Source organism: Theropithecus gelada, chromosome 15, assembly GCF_003255815.1.
Source record: "Theropithecus gelada isolate Dixy chromosome 15, Tgel_1.0, whole genome shotgun sequence".
NCBI classification, from domain to species: domain Eukaryota; kingdom Metazoa; phylum Chordata; class Mammalia; order Primates; family Cercopithecidae; genus Theropithecus; species Theropithecus gelada.
The window spans coordinates 104,452,666-104,470,272 of record NC_037683.1 but is presented as its reverse complement, the minus strand read 5'-3'; positions in this window follow the sequence as shown (position 1 = coordinate 104,470,272).

The following is a 17,607-nucleotide window of genomic DNA, read 5'->3' as shown; positions in this document are numbered from 1 at the left end:
GCCACAGCCACCAGCCAGGCCAATCGCAGTAGGGAGCCACGCAGGGCAGAGTCGGGGGGTCGGAGGGGCCTGCGCCCCGATAGCCCCCTGCTCCCCTGTGCGGTGCACGCCTGTGCGTGCGTCCCGCAGGAGGGCTGCGTATCCTGGGTCCATTGTTTGGCCTTTTTTTGGTTTTCGGTTTTTTATTGTTGTGCCCATTTTTATAAAGAAGAATGCTCAGACTCTGAGAGGTTGACTTGTCGGAACTCCCAGCTGGCCATCAAAAGCGGCGGTCAGGTCAGGCACTTTGTTCTTACCCCCATATACCCGGGAAATGAGACTAAGGCATCTCTCCAACCTGCATGAGAAAAGGAGTATCCAAAGTGGCTTTCCTCTGTCAATCAGTGAAACTGCTGTCTAAGCATCTACTTGTATAGATGTATAACAACTGTGTAATAACTGTATTCTTTTTTATCCTCAACCAGCAAACATTCCCAAATAAAAACAGCCCCCATCAGTGTAGATCTTCCATTGCTCACAGATACGCACACGTGTTTCCTCTCCTGAAGTCAAATTCCTCACAAATAGGCACCTTTTTGACACACAGCCATTGTTAATTAAAACCTTAAAAGAAATCATGTTACATTTTTAAAAAAACTAGCAGCTGTTAAGCTCATTTTTGAAAACTATGAATTATTTCTCAGAAATGAAAATCATTGGCAGCACCCACCTGGTGTTTGTTGTTTTGTGTTCTGTGGGGCAGAGGTGGGGAGCTGTTGAAGTGTAGTATTAATTACCACTGAGATGTCTTGGGCTAGGCCACCAGCTACCTGCACCAGAAAAATTTAAATAAGAAAAACTTGTGGCCGTGTGTGGTGGCTCACATCTGTAATCCCAGCACTTTGGCATCACGAGGCGGGTGGATCACCTCAGGTCAAGGGTTCGAGACCAGCCTGGCCAACATGGTGAAACCCTGTCTCTACTAAAAACACAAAAATTAGCCAGGTGTGATGGCAGGCACCCGTATTCCCAGCTACTCAGGAGGCTGAGACAGGAGAATAACTTGAACCCAGAAGACAGAGGTTGCATTGAGCTGACATTGTGACACTGTACTCCAGCCTGGGTGACAAGAGCAAGACTCCATCTCAAAAAAAAAAAAAAAAAAAAACTTGCCAAGGATGTGAAATTGTGGCATACTCAAAATGCCAGTGAGGATACAGAAGTAAGAGAATATGCAGAATTATGAACCATAGTCTTCCCAGATAAATGTACACAAGGATATCTTCTGGAAAGGTAATATAAAATACAACTGGTTTAAAGAGTCAGCCACGCATGGTGGCTCACATCTGTAATCCCAGCACTTTGGGAGGCCGAGGCGGACGGATCACCTGAGGTCAGGAGTTCGAGACCAGCCTGGCCAACACGGTGAAGCCCGTCTCTACTAAAAATACAAAAATTAGTCGGGAGTGATGTGTGCGTCTGTAATCCCAGCTACTTGGGAGGCTGAGGCAGGAGAATTGCTTGAACCCAGGAGGTAGAGGTTGCAGTGAGCTGAGATCGTGCCACTGAACTCCAGCCTGAACGATAGGGCAAGACTCCATCTCGAGGGAAAAAAGAGAGAGAGAGAGAGAGAGAGAAAGAGCGAGCTTGGCAGTAATTCCCAGAGGTTGCTTATTTTGATTCTAGTGGACGTAAGGAAAAACTTAATTCAAGAACTAATGAAAATAAGACCCAGGGTAATATGAGCACCGGAGAACAGATGACACTTAGTGACGAAGAGGTGCTACTTAGAAAGTCGGGAGAGAGAAGCTGTCACTGCTAAGTCACGCTGGAGACCGGCAAAGAGTGGTTACTGTCTGCTGAGTATCGATAAGGCTACAGACAGGCAAACAGAAGTACTTCTGCAGAGCATTCGAAAGGAAACTAGTTCAGCTAAGTAGCCCAGACAGGTATGACGGCTATTTTTTACACCTCATTTTTGTCAATCTGATCCACTTGAGAAGGAAAAGGTTACTTTGGGGAAAATACCTTAATAAAGTCCAAGGTTCTGGAGGTCAAGAAACTTTTGAAAGAGCACATGGAAGAAATCAAGGTAGGAAAGGAGAGAGAAAAAGGAAGTTGTTCAAGAATAACATATCTATCTAACAAAAGGGAGATGAAGAAGAGGAAGGAAACTTAATAACCCCTGAAGTAAACATATTTCAGTATAACAGGGTTTAAAAAAAAAAAAAAAGTTGTTCTAACAGCTATGTCAGATTTCTAGTGAGAGAGGGAACTTTCTTTCCGAGAAAAGAACTTCGATATGATACCGGGGTCCCAGCAGAAACGCTAAAAACGGTGATGTTTATAGATGCCTGGCACAAACATAGTTCAGTTTCTTTGCAGAGAAACTGAGTCAGACGATGGTGGTGGTTTGTGCTTTTTCAGGGCAGCGAGGAGGATTACTTTTGAAAGGAAGAGGATGGAGGAGAAGAGAGAAGGGAGGGGACCCTGCCTGGCTAAAAAGCCAGTGCAGACTCCCTGTGGGTGGGCAGCCACAGGACCCAGAAAGCCACTGTCTGATTCGAAAGAGTTTCCATTGCTGAATGGAAACAGGCCAAAATATTTCCTCCTCAGATTTTCAGTAGGTCCTACTAGACTCAGAAATGCTTTTTGCGAGTGAGTTTTTGTTTGCGGGACTTTGTATGTGAGTGAGCATTCTGCAGAGCAGCTTTCTGAAAGCAGGAGCCCAAGGCCATGGCCATGAAGGCTGACCTGAGAAACCTGCAGAATCTGGAGGGAGACTTGGACTTTGATGACCCATGCACCTAAGACCTGGAGGTCATCTTATCTAGATCTCAGGGGTTGCAGCACCCCCACCTGCTCATTTTCAACAACCATGAATCGCCTAATGGATACCCAGTTCTGTGCAATGTGCTGTAAAGGAAACATAACAAAAAGAGACTATCTCCTTGTGAAGAGTTTTAAATCTACTTGTAAAGACCAAAATTCTAGAAGTAGTAAGAGCCAATAGAGTACATTATCAAGAGGTAGAATATGTAGAAAGAAATCTATCTGGCTGGGTGCAGTGGCTCACACCTGTAATCCCAGCACTTTGGGAGGCTGAGGCGGGCAGATCACAAGGTCAGGAGTTCAAGACCAGCCTGGCCAAGATGGTGAAACCCTGTCTCTACTAAAAGTACAAAAATTAGCAGGCGTGTGCCTGTAATCCCAACTACTCAGGAGGCTGAGGCAGAGAATTACTTGAACCCGGGAGGCGGAGGCCGCAGTGAGCCAAGATTGTGCCACTGCATTCCAGCCTGGGCGACAGAGAGAGACTCCGTCTCAAAAAAAAAAAAAAAAAGAAAGAAATGTATCTACCAAAGAAACTCAGAAAACAGAACTGGGCAGAAACTAAACGACGTTTTGGCAATTAAAGAACCTGGATTCGTCGGGTGTGGTAGTCACAACTGTATTCCCATCACTTTGGGAGGCTGAGGCAGGAGGATCGCTTGAGCTCAGGGGTTCAAGTCCAGCCTGGGCAACATGGGGAAACCCCATCTCTACAAAAAATTTAAAAATTAGCCGAGTGTGGTGGTGTGCGCCTGTAGTCCCAGCTGCCCAAGAGGCTGACGTAGGACAAGTACTTGAGCCCAGGAGGTTAAGGCTGCAGTGAGCCGCGATTGCACCATGGCACTCCAGCCTGGGCGACAGAGCAAGACCCTGTCTCAGGAAAAAAAAAAAAAAAGAAAGCGAAAAAGAAAGAACCTAGATGAGAAGGAAAATTTAGAACTTGGATGAGCAGGGAAGACGTGTTGGGCATGAATACTACTGTTGGGGGCAGGGCGTGGTAAAGTGATGAAATACTCTGCATCATTGCAGAAGGGAATTTATTCAGAGGATTAGTAACAGAATTCAAAGATAAACATAGAACCAGTTGCCAAAGGACCTTGAATTCCAGGCTTAAGAAAATGCCTTTGATTCACTTAGATGGCTGGAGGAAACGTAACCTTGTAACTGCTGCTGAAAGACCTACCAGGGGCATCAGCTAAAGGTGAATCCAGGTAGGAGAGTCAGGAGAGCAGGTGAGCAGGGGTCAAGAAAAAGATCTGGAGAAGCTGAAGAGCTCTTCCTTCCCTGGGTACATTAGTGCGTTCTGAACACTTCAACAGCAGTGAAATCCCGGCAGAGCCAGGGTCACTGAAGATGGTGCATTGTAATGAACCTACTCTTCATTTTCTGCAAAGTATGATAACTATCATGATGTTATTTTTTGCTTCTTCAGTTTGTAGTTGCTTTTGTCTTGTATGCCCCAAGTGGCACCTAATATCATACCAACATCAATACAGAACAAAATTGGGATAACTACTGAGATAATTCAAGGGAAAATATTCTGAATTTTTTGATATTGTAAATGAGTGTGTTTCTAGAAAAATCAAGATAATTCTCTATATTTTCCACTTTACTTGCTGTGAACATGCAAATTAGGCCTAAAGCTTGCAAAACACATTTAAAAACTCATTTTCTCCAGGTAGAAAGAAGCATCTCAGCACCTCCTCAGGGTCATGGAATAAGGCGGAAATGAGGGAAGTGTCACTCTTCCCATTCATTAAGTTTGAGAGTAAATTAGCCTCAGGCCAGAAAGTTCTAGGATAGAGCAAAGTGTACTATAGGCCGAGCATGGTGGCTCACGCCTGAAATTCCAGCACTTTGGGAGGCCGAGGCAGGCAGATCACCTGAGGTCACGAGTTCAAGACCAGCCTGGCCAACATGGTGAAATCCTGTCTCTATTAAAAGTACAAAGAATACAGCTGGGACACACCTGTAGTCCCAGCTACTCAAAAGGCTGAGGCAAGAGAATCGATTGAACCCAGGAGGTGGAGGTTGCAGTGAGCCGAGATCACACCACTGCACTCCAGCCTCGGCAACAGAGCGAGGCCCTTGTCTCAAAAAAAAAAAAAAGAAGAAAGAAAGAAAGAAAAGTATGCTGCAATAACTGGTGAAAGCCCCAAGGTGGGGTGGCTCTTGCCTGTAATCCCAGCACTTTGAAAGGACAAGGCAGAAGGATCCCTTGAAGCAGGAGTTTAAGACCAGCCTGGGCAACACTGCAAGACCCCGTCTCTATAAAAATTTTAAAATTAGCTGAGGTGGTGGTGGGCACCTGCAGTCCCAGCTGCTTGGGAGGGTGAGGTGGAAAGATTGCTTGAGCCCAGGAGTTTGAGACTGCAGTGAGCTATGATAGCTCCATTGCACTCCAGCCTGGGTGACGGCGAGACCTTGTCTCTTTAAAAAAAAAAAATTCAAACTTCTTTTTTCCTCTCTGTGCTTCATATTGGGTAATAAATAAATAACTGGGGAAAGCAATCAAAAATGGCTAAGCAGAAGAAAATACAAGCGATGGCTAGAGCCTGCTACTTTTATTTGTCCCTGCCTAATGCACTTGCCAAGTTCTGTTATATTTCAGTACCATGAATAGCATACCAAAACTTAAACGGTGACTTACACGTGCAGTAACGCATGTTTATGATGAAAGCGTAAGAAAGAATGAACAACAGGTCATTTTTTAGTATGCCTTTTATGTACTTTAAACATACACAGTCACAGTGAGTGCTAAGGCGAGAGCCCTGCTGGCATTTCCTTTGCCCCCTCTTCCCACAATTGTGATTGAAGAACTAGGTGACCAGGCCGCGAGTGACAACAGATTTGGAAGCTGCTTCAGAGGAATGTTCTGCATTTGCAGAGGGGAATTGTTTCCCTGGGGACATGGCTGGCACAGCTGGACTCCATGAGCCCCAACTCCCGAGGAAGTGTGGTACTCTGGGCTTCTGCACGACGCCACTAACATTCACTGTACTTTGAGAGCTCTTTCTGTGTCCCAGAAATAGCCTTTCACAGAGCTTGGCAGGGAAATGTCAGTCACTTGGCCACGTGCACAGAGTGGGTACGTGGGGAGAAGGAGGTGACTTTGAGAGCCACACTCCTAATCACTGTGCAACACTGCCTTAGGTCTGAGCTGGTAGCATTTTTAAGGGCAAAAAAAATCATGGAGGAGAGGATGAGAAGTACAGTAATTATTCTATCCCATCAGTTTAGGCCGCAAGAGCCTGAACTAGTCTGTGGGCTACCACCACTGTCCCCAGTGCCAGCGAGCCCTGCACCGTCTACCACGCTGTGCCCACTGCTACAGGCCGACCATCTCCCCAAAGCCCACATGGAGACACACTGCCCACCTTCTTTTTTTGTGGGGACAGGGTCTCACTCTGTCGCCCAGGCTGGAGTGCAGTGGTGCAATCATGGCTCACTGCAGCCTTGACCTTGATGATTGCTTGCATGGCTCAAGCAGTCATCCTGCCTCAGCCTTCCAAGTAGCTGGGATTACAGGTTAGTGCCACCATTTTTTTTAAAACGTCACATTTAAAGTTTTTAAATTTTACATTTAAAGTTTGTGCCACCATAATTTTAAAATTTTTTTTTGTAGAGACAGGGTTTCATGATGTTGCTCTGGCTGGTCTAGAACTTCTGTGCTCAAGCAATCCTTCTGTGCTCAAGCAAGCCTTCCAAAATGCTGGGATTATAGGCATGAGCCACTGTGTCTGGCCACATTGCCCACCTTCTAAAAACCTCAGGAGACCCTCTTGGTTACAAATAACAACGCCCAAACCTCCTTGTCTGAAACTTAAGGCCCTCAACATTTCAGCTGACACTAACCTTTCCCAGCATATCTCCCATCCTCTGTGAATTCCAGACTGTGGGTTGCAACTGCACTGGCTTGTGCCATTAATGCCATGGACGCTAGCCAGCGTTTCAGATGCAGGAACAGATGACATGGCAGTGCATTCAAGGTAGCAAGTCTAGCTGTGGTTTTAAGAAACACACATCCTGATAAGTTTCCATTTACAATGTAAAATGCATCTCTTATGATAGGTCTCTACTGAATTAAAGTCTCGAAAGCCGTGATTTCATACCACTGATGTGAACTATTCTCCCCGGAACCCAGGAAGCCCACAGAGAGACTTTACTGGCCTCTGGGAGGCAAAAGAAGGGGGCATGAAAGCCTAGGTCTCAAGGCCCGGTTCTCCTCCCATTAGTGCTCCGTGTGTGTGTGTGTGTGTGTGTGTGTNTGTGTGTGTGTGTGTGTGTGTGTGTGTGTGTGTGTGGTATTGGGTGTCTGCCTGGTAGAAGAGTTCTGCTCTTCCCTACTCTGTGACAACATTCTTCATGACCCCACGTCTTGGGTGCTCTTCTGCTTCCACGTCTATAGCACATGCCTGCCCTAGCCTCCATCATACAGCTCTTTTCCTGTAGCATTATTCAAAGTAAATTCTGATACAAGAAAATTAGGACTACCTTTTCAAGACTATCATTTTCTAGGTTAGATAATACCTGTGTACTACTGGCATTACTGTTCTTTCCATCCAAAAATTAGCCCTCTTAAATGGTACCAAACAACTTGAATAAATTAAGTAGTACCTTGCCAGGTTCTGGAAACACAAAATAAAAATGTCCTGGTATTTTAGACCAGTGGTTTCCAACTTTTGTGTATCCCACCGTCCTAGCTATTAAAAAAAGAAGAAAGAAAAAGAAAGAAAGAAAGAGAGAGAGAGAGAGGAAGGAAGGAAGGAAGGAAGGAAGGAAGGAAGGAAGGAAGGGAGGAAGGAAAGGACATCTATCTATGTATCTATTATCTACTTTCCTACCTATCTATCAACCATCTATCATCTATCTATCATCTGTCTATCCACCCATTCACTCATCCATCTAGCCGTTATCTATTTACCTATGTACCCATACATACATCATACATCTATCTATCTACCTATGTATCTTTTTATCCATCCATCCACCCATCCATCTATTTGATGAGAGAGAAAGTGCAGGTACTAAAGTCAGTTAGAACATTAAATATTAATGAACCTTGCTGAGCGGGGTGGCTCATGCCTGTAATCCTAGCACTTTGGGAGGCCAAGGTGGGCAGATCACTTGAGGCCAGGAGTTTGAAATCAGCCTGACCAACATGACAAAACACTGTCTCTACTACAAATACAAAAATTAGCTGGGCATGGTGGCACACACCTGTAATCCCAGCTACTCACGTGACTGAAGCACAAGAATTGCTTGAACCCAGGAGGCAGAGGTTGCAGTGAGCCATTGCACTCCAGCCTGGATGACAGAGTGGAGACCTGTCTCAAAAACAGGAATAAATAAAATAAATATTATTAAAGCTTAATGTATCTTATTTTCAGACAAATAAATATGAAAAATAATTCAAATATTCTCCCTGCATTACAAAGGATAATTCTGTAAACATACTGGGCATCATCCTTGGACCCCAGTAAAGACCACTGCTTTGCATGAGGAGGGATTGGAGGTAGAGGAATGGTAGCTCTTCATATACTTAATCAGCTAATTGGCTTTTTACCAAAAAAAAACAAAAAACAAAAAACAAAAAAACTAAGGCACATTTTGACATCTCAGTTTAAAGCTCTTAGATATTTCCAAATGTTAAAAATATACACACATCTCTATTTCTTCTTCTCCGTATTTCTTCTCACCAGCTTGGGTTTTAATGGATAAGATAGCCTTACAGATCGTTTCCAGTTTTGAACTATTTTTGACACCTACACTATATTTTGAAATTGAGGCTATGTTTGTCTTATAAAATGCCTAAGACTTGTTTATTACCTAAAAATGAACAAGGAAAGTCAGAGCCTGCCCTAGTGTTCTTCCAGTGGTCAGGAAAAAGCTTCTACCACAGAGCAGTTTAATGAGGCAATGGGAAACTACATAAAGTTTGGCTTTGAATCCATCAGGGATTGTGTTGATTCAAGGTACCAGATAGCTCTTTATAGAATATAAGTTCCCCCTTCATTTTATTACTATTACTTTTTGAGACAGAGTTTCGCTCTTGTTGCCCAGGCTGGAGTGCAATGCTGTGATCTCGGCTCACTGCAACCTCTGCCTCCCAGGTTCAAGCGAATTTTCCTGCCTCAGTCTCCTGAGTAGCTGGGATTACAGGCATGTGCCACCATGCCCAGCTAATTTTTATTTATTTATTTATTTATTTATTTTGTATTTTTAGTAGAGACAGGGTTTTACTATGTTGGCCAGGCTGATCTTGAACTCCTGACCTCAGGCGACCCACTCTCCTAGGCCTCCCAAAGTGCTGGGATTACAGGTGTGAGCTCCTGTGCCCGGCCAAGTTCCTCCTTTAAAAGTTGTAAATTGTTTCAGGGCTAGCATTCAAATAGGCTTTGAGGGAAAGCAATCGCCTATTAAATTCTTTGTGAGAAACATCTCCGGATTAAACTTGTGAGGGATTCCATCTAGTCTCTGATCTTTGAGCTTCTTTATAATTACAACTGACCCCAAAGTCATTCTATTTTGCAATTTTCTACCTTGGGTTCCAGCAGCCTTCATGATATTTGTAAGATATTAAAATTACCATCTGCTATTGCTTACTATGTCTTAGGCTTCTGATGTGATAAAAGTATTAATTATTTTAAGCAGTACATTTTTAAACTTCTTATCCTCTTTTATGAAATGCTCACTAATGAATTCTTATTAAGCCATTAAGGTAAGTACGACAATTTATTATTACATTTTTCTTTTTCTATAAAGTGGGAACAGCTTGTCTGGATTTGCATCTATAATGGTAACAGAAGCTTTAAGAACATCTGCTTTGGTGTTAACTTCTAATAGGCCTTGCATGGAGCAATCTGTTCTCCATGTATGGGACTCAGTCATTATTCACGTTCCTGAGAAAAGATGGCACCAAGTCAACTACTGCTGGTTTTATTTGTATTGTTTGTAAGTCATTTTATTTTTTTGCTGTAGATATCCTGTAATTGAAACATACTACTTACTTACAAGAATTCTACTAAAATTCCATTTCTACACTAGGACTAAAGTATTAAATTAGGAAGAGACATACATAGTACATTCAAGGAATGCGTATTTTGTGAATCTTTGAGGTATTCTTGCCATTTGAGGAATTCCTGAAATGAGTCATAACCCACAGGACATGTATCCGCAGAACTTGTGTTGTGTGACTCGCAGCGGCAAGTCATTTACAACCAGTTTTACACATGTTTGTCTGGTTTAACTTCCTAAAATACAAATGTGATCAACCCAATCTTCTGATTTCTTACTTTACAGACTAAGCTTTGCTATTCAAAGTGTGGTACAGGCTCCAGCAGTGAGAATCTGACATGGAGTCTTCTAGAAATGCAGACTAGCAGGCCCCTCTCAGAATTAGAATCTGCATTCTAACAAAATCCCCGGGTGATACATCATACTCATTAAAATGTGAGAAGTAAGATCTACAGGAACGGCCCCCAAAAAAGTCTGTCTTGGTGAAATTAGTGAAAAATGAAGAACACAGTGAGTCTGTCATAAAGCTAAAGGTATCTAACGTTTTTAGCAGACAAGTATGAAATCTCCCCCTCCCCCCACTGCCATCCTCCAATCTGTTCTCCACCCACAGCATCCCCGTTCCCACCTTGCACAACTCTGCACCTTCGCACATGAAGCTTCTTCCATTGGGAATCCCCATCCCTGTCTGACACACTCCTTTGAATTCTTCAAGACCCACTCAGTTTCTACCACATCTGTAGAGACGTTCTCACTGGTGTCCCTACAATGCCGTACTCATGCTGTGATTGTATGTTTCTCACATTATATAAAATATTGTTCATGTGTCTGTCAACACACCTAGACCATGTGCTCCTCAAAAGCAGAGACTGTGTTCTCTCCGTCATTGTCTCCTCAACTCCTAAGAAAGATAGACACAAACTAGTTGCTCAATATGTTTGCTGAATGAATGTGACCTATGTGGAAATAAGCACCAGCAGAGACAGTTATTGTGAAATACTCCATTTGATAGGTTGAACGTGGTAGATGGAAAGGCTGTCAGTTCAGGAGACCACTTGCGAGAAGACTTTGGTCAAGCCCCTTAATCCTTCTGTGCCTCAGTTTCTTCACTTGTAAAATAAGAATACCTGATTTCTCTCAAGGCATTGGATTATTCTGAGGAATTATGAAAGAATCTTTAAAAGTTAAAAAACAGGAACATCAAACACATGGTTAAACATCAATATGAGGCAGTTATCTTTTATTTAATGTACCATTAGAATGAAGACATACGATATACAAGTATTTGTGGCTCTTTTGGTTTTCTAGAGCTGCTGTAACAAAGTCCCACAGTCTAGGGGCTTAAACAACAAAAATCTATTTTCTGGTAGTTCTGGAGGCTAGAAGTTCAGGATAAGGTGTTGGCAGGGTTGCCTCCTTCTGAAGCCTCTCTCCTTGGCTTGCAGATAGATGATGTCTTCTCCCTGCATCTTCACATGGTCTTCTGTGTGTGTCTGTGTCCTCTAACTCTCTCTTTTTATAAAGACACCTGTCAGATTGGATGAGAACCCACCCTACTGACCTCATTTTAACTTAATTACCTCTTTAAAGACCCTGTCTCCAAATATAATCACATCCTGAAGTACCAGGTGTTAGGACTTCCACTTACAAATTTTGAGGAGGACAATTCAGCTCTTAATAGTGACTTATTTAACTTTATACAATACGTATTTGTGGCTTTTTAATACAGCCAAGGCACCTCCTACCTGCTCCATCCATTCCTCAAATCCAGCCGGTTGTTAGGGATCCCGATTTTTTTTCCAACAGTAGGCCATTCAGAAATGCAAAGCACCATTCAGTTAATAATGGTGCGCCAAGATGGTTCAGACTTGGTAAGTGGGATTTCATTCGAACATGACTCAAGTGGAGAAGGAGGTTTTTACAATATTTTTAACATTATAAAAAAATAAAAGAAACATAATATAGAAGTATAGAAAGAAAAATTTAAAACATCCCCTTCCCTAATCTGATCCCCTCAAGATGACCAATGTTAAGTGGTTTAATGTATATTTTTCCATATTAAAAATGCTTATATATGCAAACCTACACAAAAACATATGCACATATGGAGTCTCCATATGGAGGCATTTTCACACCCATTTTACTTTTGTCAGTAACCCATCATACTGTCTCAGTTTCATGATGTAATTGCAGTGGAATTACATTTAACAGCTCAAAATTACATATAATCAACACATTTCAATGGGGGTGGAGGAGGCAAGCAATGTGCCTCTTACTTGCTGGTGAGCCCCAGCACTCTGCTACCTCCTCATGCAGACTTTAGTCGGTTGGCCACCATGACGCTTAATTTTAGGTGTCGACTTGACTAGACTTAAAGGACACCCAGATGCTGGTAAAGCATTATTTCCGGGTGTATTTGTAAGAGTGTTTCTGGAAAAGATTACCATTTGAATTGGTAGCCTGAGTAAAGAAGGTAGCTCTTCCCAGTGTGAGTGGGTATCATCTAATTTGTTAAGGGCCCACACAGAACAAAAGAGCAGAGGAGGGGCGAATTTGATCTCTTCCATTTGAGCTAGGACATCCATCTTCTCCTGGCCTCAGACATCAGCACTCTGGGTTCTCCGGCATTTGGACTCCGAGACTGACACCATCATTTCACTGTTTCAGATTCTCAGGCCTTCAAACTCAAACTAAATTACATCACTGGCTTTCCTGAGTCTCCAGCTTGCAGACAACAAATTGTGGGACTCCTTGAGCCTCCATAATTACATGAGCCAATTCCTATGCTAAATCAATTCCTCTCTCTCGTGTGTGTGTGTGTGTGTGTGTATAAAACTGTATACAACGCCACAGTGAACTCTTAACTCACAAGAGTCAACCTCTAAGATGCTGTCCTCTGTTTTGTAGCTTTATACTAATTTCTTTTCTTTTCTTTTCTTTCTTTCTTTTTTTTTTTTTTCTGAGATGGAGCCTTGTTCTCTTGCTAGGCTGGAGTGCAGTGGCATGATCTCAGCTCACTGCAACCTCTGCCTCCCGGGTTCAAGTGATTCTCCTGCCTCAGCCTCCTGATTAGCTGGGATTACAGGAGCCTGCCACCACACCCAGCTAATTTGTGTATTTTTAGTAGAGACCGGTTTCACCATGTTGACCAGGTTGGTCTTGAACTCCTGATCTCAGGTGATCCACCCGCCTCGGCCGCCCAAAGTGCTGCAATTACAGGCATGAGTGTACTGATTTCTCGAGTCACTTGAAGCACAGGTCTCTCATTTTTAAGAAGCTAAATTTACTTACTACTATGCTTAATTTAAATATTGTTTTTCTGGCTTTAATAATGTCTTGTCTTTAGAAAATTATCACATATGTTCATATTCCGATGTGATTAAATGCTTGCAACTATTTTTTTTTCTGTTTCCTTTCCTAATATTTAAGGCACTATGCCTTGTGGCTTAGCCCCTTTCCTTTCCATTTCCCTCTAGGGCACCAGCTCCCCACAAAGATGAGGAAGCAAACACTTGTATCAGCTACAGCAGTTGTCCAATTCTATCAGTGATTGAGCAAGTAGATCTTATTCTAGAACCTGGTACTGGCAGGCTCATTTGGCCTACAGATAGAAAGCCATGTTTGCTAATAGCCGTGTTAGTTATAAAAGCAATAGAAGAAAATGTGAGATAACACAAAAATGAATGTTGGCTTTGTCTCCCTCCCTAGTCCCGTTGTCAACAGGTTGCAGTATTAGAGTATAAAATGCATCGCATTACGTGCATGTTTTGGTGGTGTTTGTTAATAATCAATTCTGCTATGGAAGGAAAAAAGTGGAAAGGAGGAAACTTAAGAAAGAAATATAGATGAGTAGTAAGTATGTAGCTTGGAAGGCATCCATGAGATTCCCAAGATACGTTAGATAAAGAAAGTGGGTAGCAAGCAAAGCCTGAGAGAATGGACTGAGAGATACCCAATATACATTACTCTAAGTATACAGGAGGCACGTGAGGCACTACATATTCATGAGGTTTTAATTCAACCACCCATCGGTGACACCCTTTCTGGCCCTACCTGTTCTCTGTCTAAGAAAAGCAAATAAAACCCTTATCTGCTCAGCAGGCTAATTGACAAGCGATCAAGGGGCCAGGCATCCTTGCCCCCTTGGTGCCAGGCACCTCCTGTGATTGGACACCCTGGCTCAAACCTCAACACTAGTCCTTATAACATCAACACTAGTCCTTATAACATAGGGACAGCGGATGAGACAGAGACAGATGACAGACACACTACCTGAACACTGTCATGTACCAGGATTGAGAGAGCATGGCCCTTCATCCTGCTCACGCCCTACGCTAAGTCTGCTAACTAACCCTATTTCTTTTCCCTTGCATCTCCGTGTGTGTTTTAAATTGACTTAATACATTAAGTGTTTGGAAGAGCTTAACTTGTCCGGTAAGACTTTCTGTTCTGTGACCTCTGGAACCACTTGGCTGTTAATGTCAAGTTGGTGATGAGTATGGGATGAATCCCAACTAAATTAACAGGAAAACGAGGTCACATTGCAGAAAGACTCTCTGAAATCAACGCCATACTTAAAAGGAAAACCTCCGGTCTAGGAAGACTATGAAGAACTGACTCATGGTCTAGTGTAGAAAAGGCATTAAACAAGAATTTAGGAAATAAATCCAGGTTAAAACTCAATGCAGTCCTAACCAAATCCACAGCAGTGAAAACAAAAAGCAAAAACCTAGAGCCAAAGGCGATGGCTTCAGTGTCAGTGGGAGCTTTGATAATGTGCATAGGCAGAAGTTATGGCAGAAATCAGACTATAGTAGCAACTGCCCACCTCTGGGAGCTGACCCTGGGGAGTCTTTGACAGCACCCCCACCTCTACCTGGAGGATACAAAGAGGATCACTACGATTGACCAACAGAGTGATCATATTCTTCAAAACCAGGAAGTACTGTTTGTGGTCCTGTTGCTCAAATCAAAGAAATGCGGGGCTTATACTAGGTCAGACTTAAAACAAATGATAGGAGAATTTAGTTAAATCTCAAGAAACATAATGAATTAGCAGACTGGATTAAAACAATTCTAGGCTGGATTTTAAAAATCCCAGCACTTTGGGAGGCCGAAGTGGAGGAGTCACTTGAAGCCAGGAGTTGGAGACCAGCCTGGACAACAAAGCATGTCTCTACAAAAATAAAAAATAAAGATAAAATAACCCCGCATGGTGGTGTGGACCTATAGTCCCAATTACTTGGTAGACTAAAGTGGGAGAATCGCTTGAGGAGTTTGAGGTTACAGTGTGCTGTAATCGCATCACTGCACTCCAGCCTGAGCGACAGAGTGAGAGTGTTTAAAAAAAAAAAAAAAAAAAAAACCACGCCGGGAGCGGTGGCTCACGCCTGAAATCTCAGCGCTTTGGGAGGCTGAGACGGGCACATCACTTGAGGCCCAGAGTTTGAGACCAGCCTGGCCAACATGGTGAAAACTTATCTCTACTAAAAATACAAAAATGATCTGGGTATGGCGGTGCGCCTCTGTAATCCCAGCTACTTGGGTGGCCGAGGCATGAGAATTGTTTGAACCAGGGAGGTGGAGGTTGCAGTGAGCCAATATTGCACTATTGCACTCAAGCCTGAGTGATGACAGGGTGAGACTCTGTCTCAAAAATAAATAAAAACAAATGACAGAATTTAACTAAGTCTCAAGAAACACAATGAATTCACAGAATGGATTAAAAAAATTCTGGGCCAGGCATGGTGGTCACACTTATAATCCCAGCACTTCGGGAGGCTAAGACAGAAGGGTCACTTGAAACCAGGAGTTTGAGAGCAGCCTGATCAACAAAGCACGTCTCCACAAAAATATTTTTAGAAATAAAATAACCCAGTGTGGTGGCATGCACCTATGGGTCCCAGTCAATTTGTAGGCTAAGGTGGCAGGATCGCTTGAGGAGTTCAAGGTTACAGTGTGCTATAATCACACGAGTACACTCCAGCCGGGGTGACAGAGTGAGATCGTTACTCCAAAGAAAAATTCTGTTCAGAACACCTCTATCATTTTAGTTTTTGTCTTTGTCTTTTCAAGAATGTCTTATAAATGGAATCACATGGCATTTAACATTTTGAGTCAGGCTTCTTTCACTTAGCACAGTACCTTTGAGATGATCCAAGCTGTTGCGTGTATCAACAGTTGGCTCCTTTTTATTGCAGAGTAGAATACCATCGTATGGCTGGACCACCATATGTTAGCCATTCACTCTTTGAAAGACATTTGGGTTGTTTCCAGTTTGGGGCTATTACAAGTAAAGCTTGTGCAAGGTTTTATGTGAAAAGAACTTTTCAGGCCGGGTGCAGTGGCTCATGCCTGTAATCCCAGCACTTTGGGAGGCCGAGGTTGGTGGATCACTTGAGGTCAGGAGTTCGAGACCAGCATGACCAACATAGTGAAACCCCGTCTCTACTAAAAATACAAAAGTAGCTGGGCATGGTGGCACACGCCTATAATCCCAGCTACTTGAGAGGCTGAGGCAGGAGAATCGCTTGAACTCAGGAGGCGGAGGTTGTGGTGAGCCAAGATTAGGCCCCTGCACTCCAGCCTGGGCAACAAGAGCAAAACTCCGTCTAAAAAAAGAACTTTTCATTTCTCTAGGGCCAAAACCCAGGGGTGGGGTTGCTGGGTCATATGTAAGTGTGTGTTTAACTCTTGAGAAACCGTCAAACCCTTTTCAAAGTGATGGCACCGTTTTGCATTCCCCTGGCAATGCATGAGGCTTCCGGCTGCTTCCTATCCTTCCCAGCACCCAGTATTGTCAGTATTTTTTATGGTACTCATTCTAATAGGTGCCTAGTGGTTCCTCCTTATTTTTTTCTCTGTCTCTTTATAAGCAACTTTGAAGATTAATTCATCATAAAAGAAAAAACAAAACATTGTCATTTATTAAATACCTGAAAGAAAAATAATAGAGTGTAGCTGAGGAAAAGAATCCATTCAGCCAAAATAGCAATAAACTATTTAGGCATTACTCAAAGACAGTCTTTAGTACTAGATGTTATAAAGGAAAAATAAAAATAACAGCTCTTCCTCTCTGGCAAAAAAAAAAAAAAATACACAGAGGCCCAGAGAGACATTTGAGTACTGGAGACATATATTTTAAACTCGGGTAACCTCTTTATGCAGTTACTGGAAGACTTGGGACATTGGGAGAAGACTCTCACAACAGCTCACCCTTGACCCACCTGAGCAAGCTGGTCTCACCTCCCTCCTATTCTCCCCATCCCTTTACCTGGAAATCACTATTTTGGATAACCGTGCTTTCTTGTCTCTGACATCAGCAAGTAGGTGGTTGGACAGTCTGAATCAAATACATTGACACATCGATTTACAAAGATACATACACATACACACACACCCCCCACACCACACACATACTACAATAGTATACCGGGCATTACAACAAACTGGAAACCAGCCAGCAACACTGAACACTACAAGGGCAATGGTTGGATTTACCCCCGGCCATAGTGGGGATACAGCCTCTCTACTCAGGTAAAATGAAGAGGAACATCACAGAAGAGGCTGAGAACCTGTGGTGTGTCATTTGCTGTGGGCCTGCTGGGGTCTAACAAAGCTTGGAGGGGTTAGGGGGTGGGAAGACCCTTGAGGGGAAGGCCCCGGGGACTTGGGTCCTCCCTGTTCAAAGCTCTCAGACAGGTAGTGCCTGAGGCCCTGGGTATGCTCTGCTGAAACTCCCAGGGGCCGAGCCTGGCCAGGCTCAGCCAAAGGTGGAGA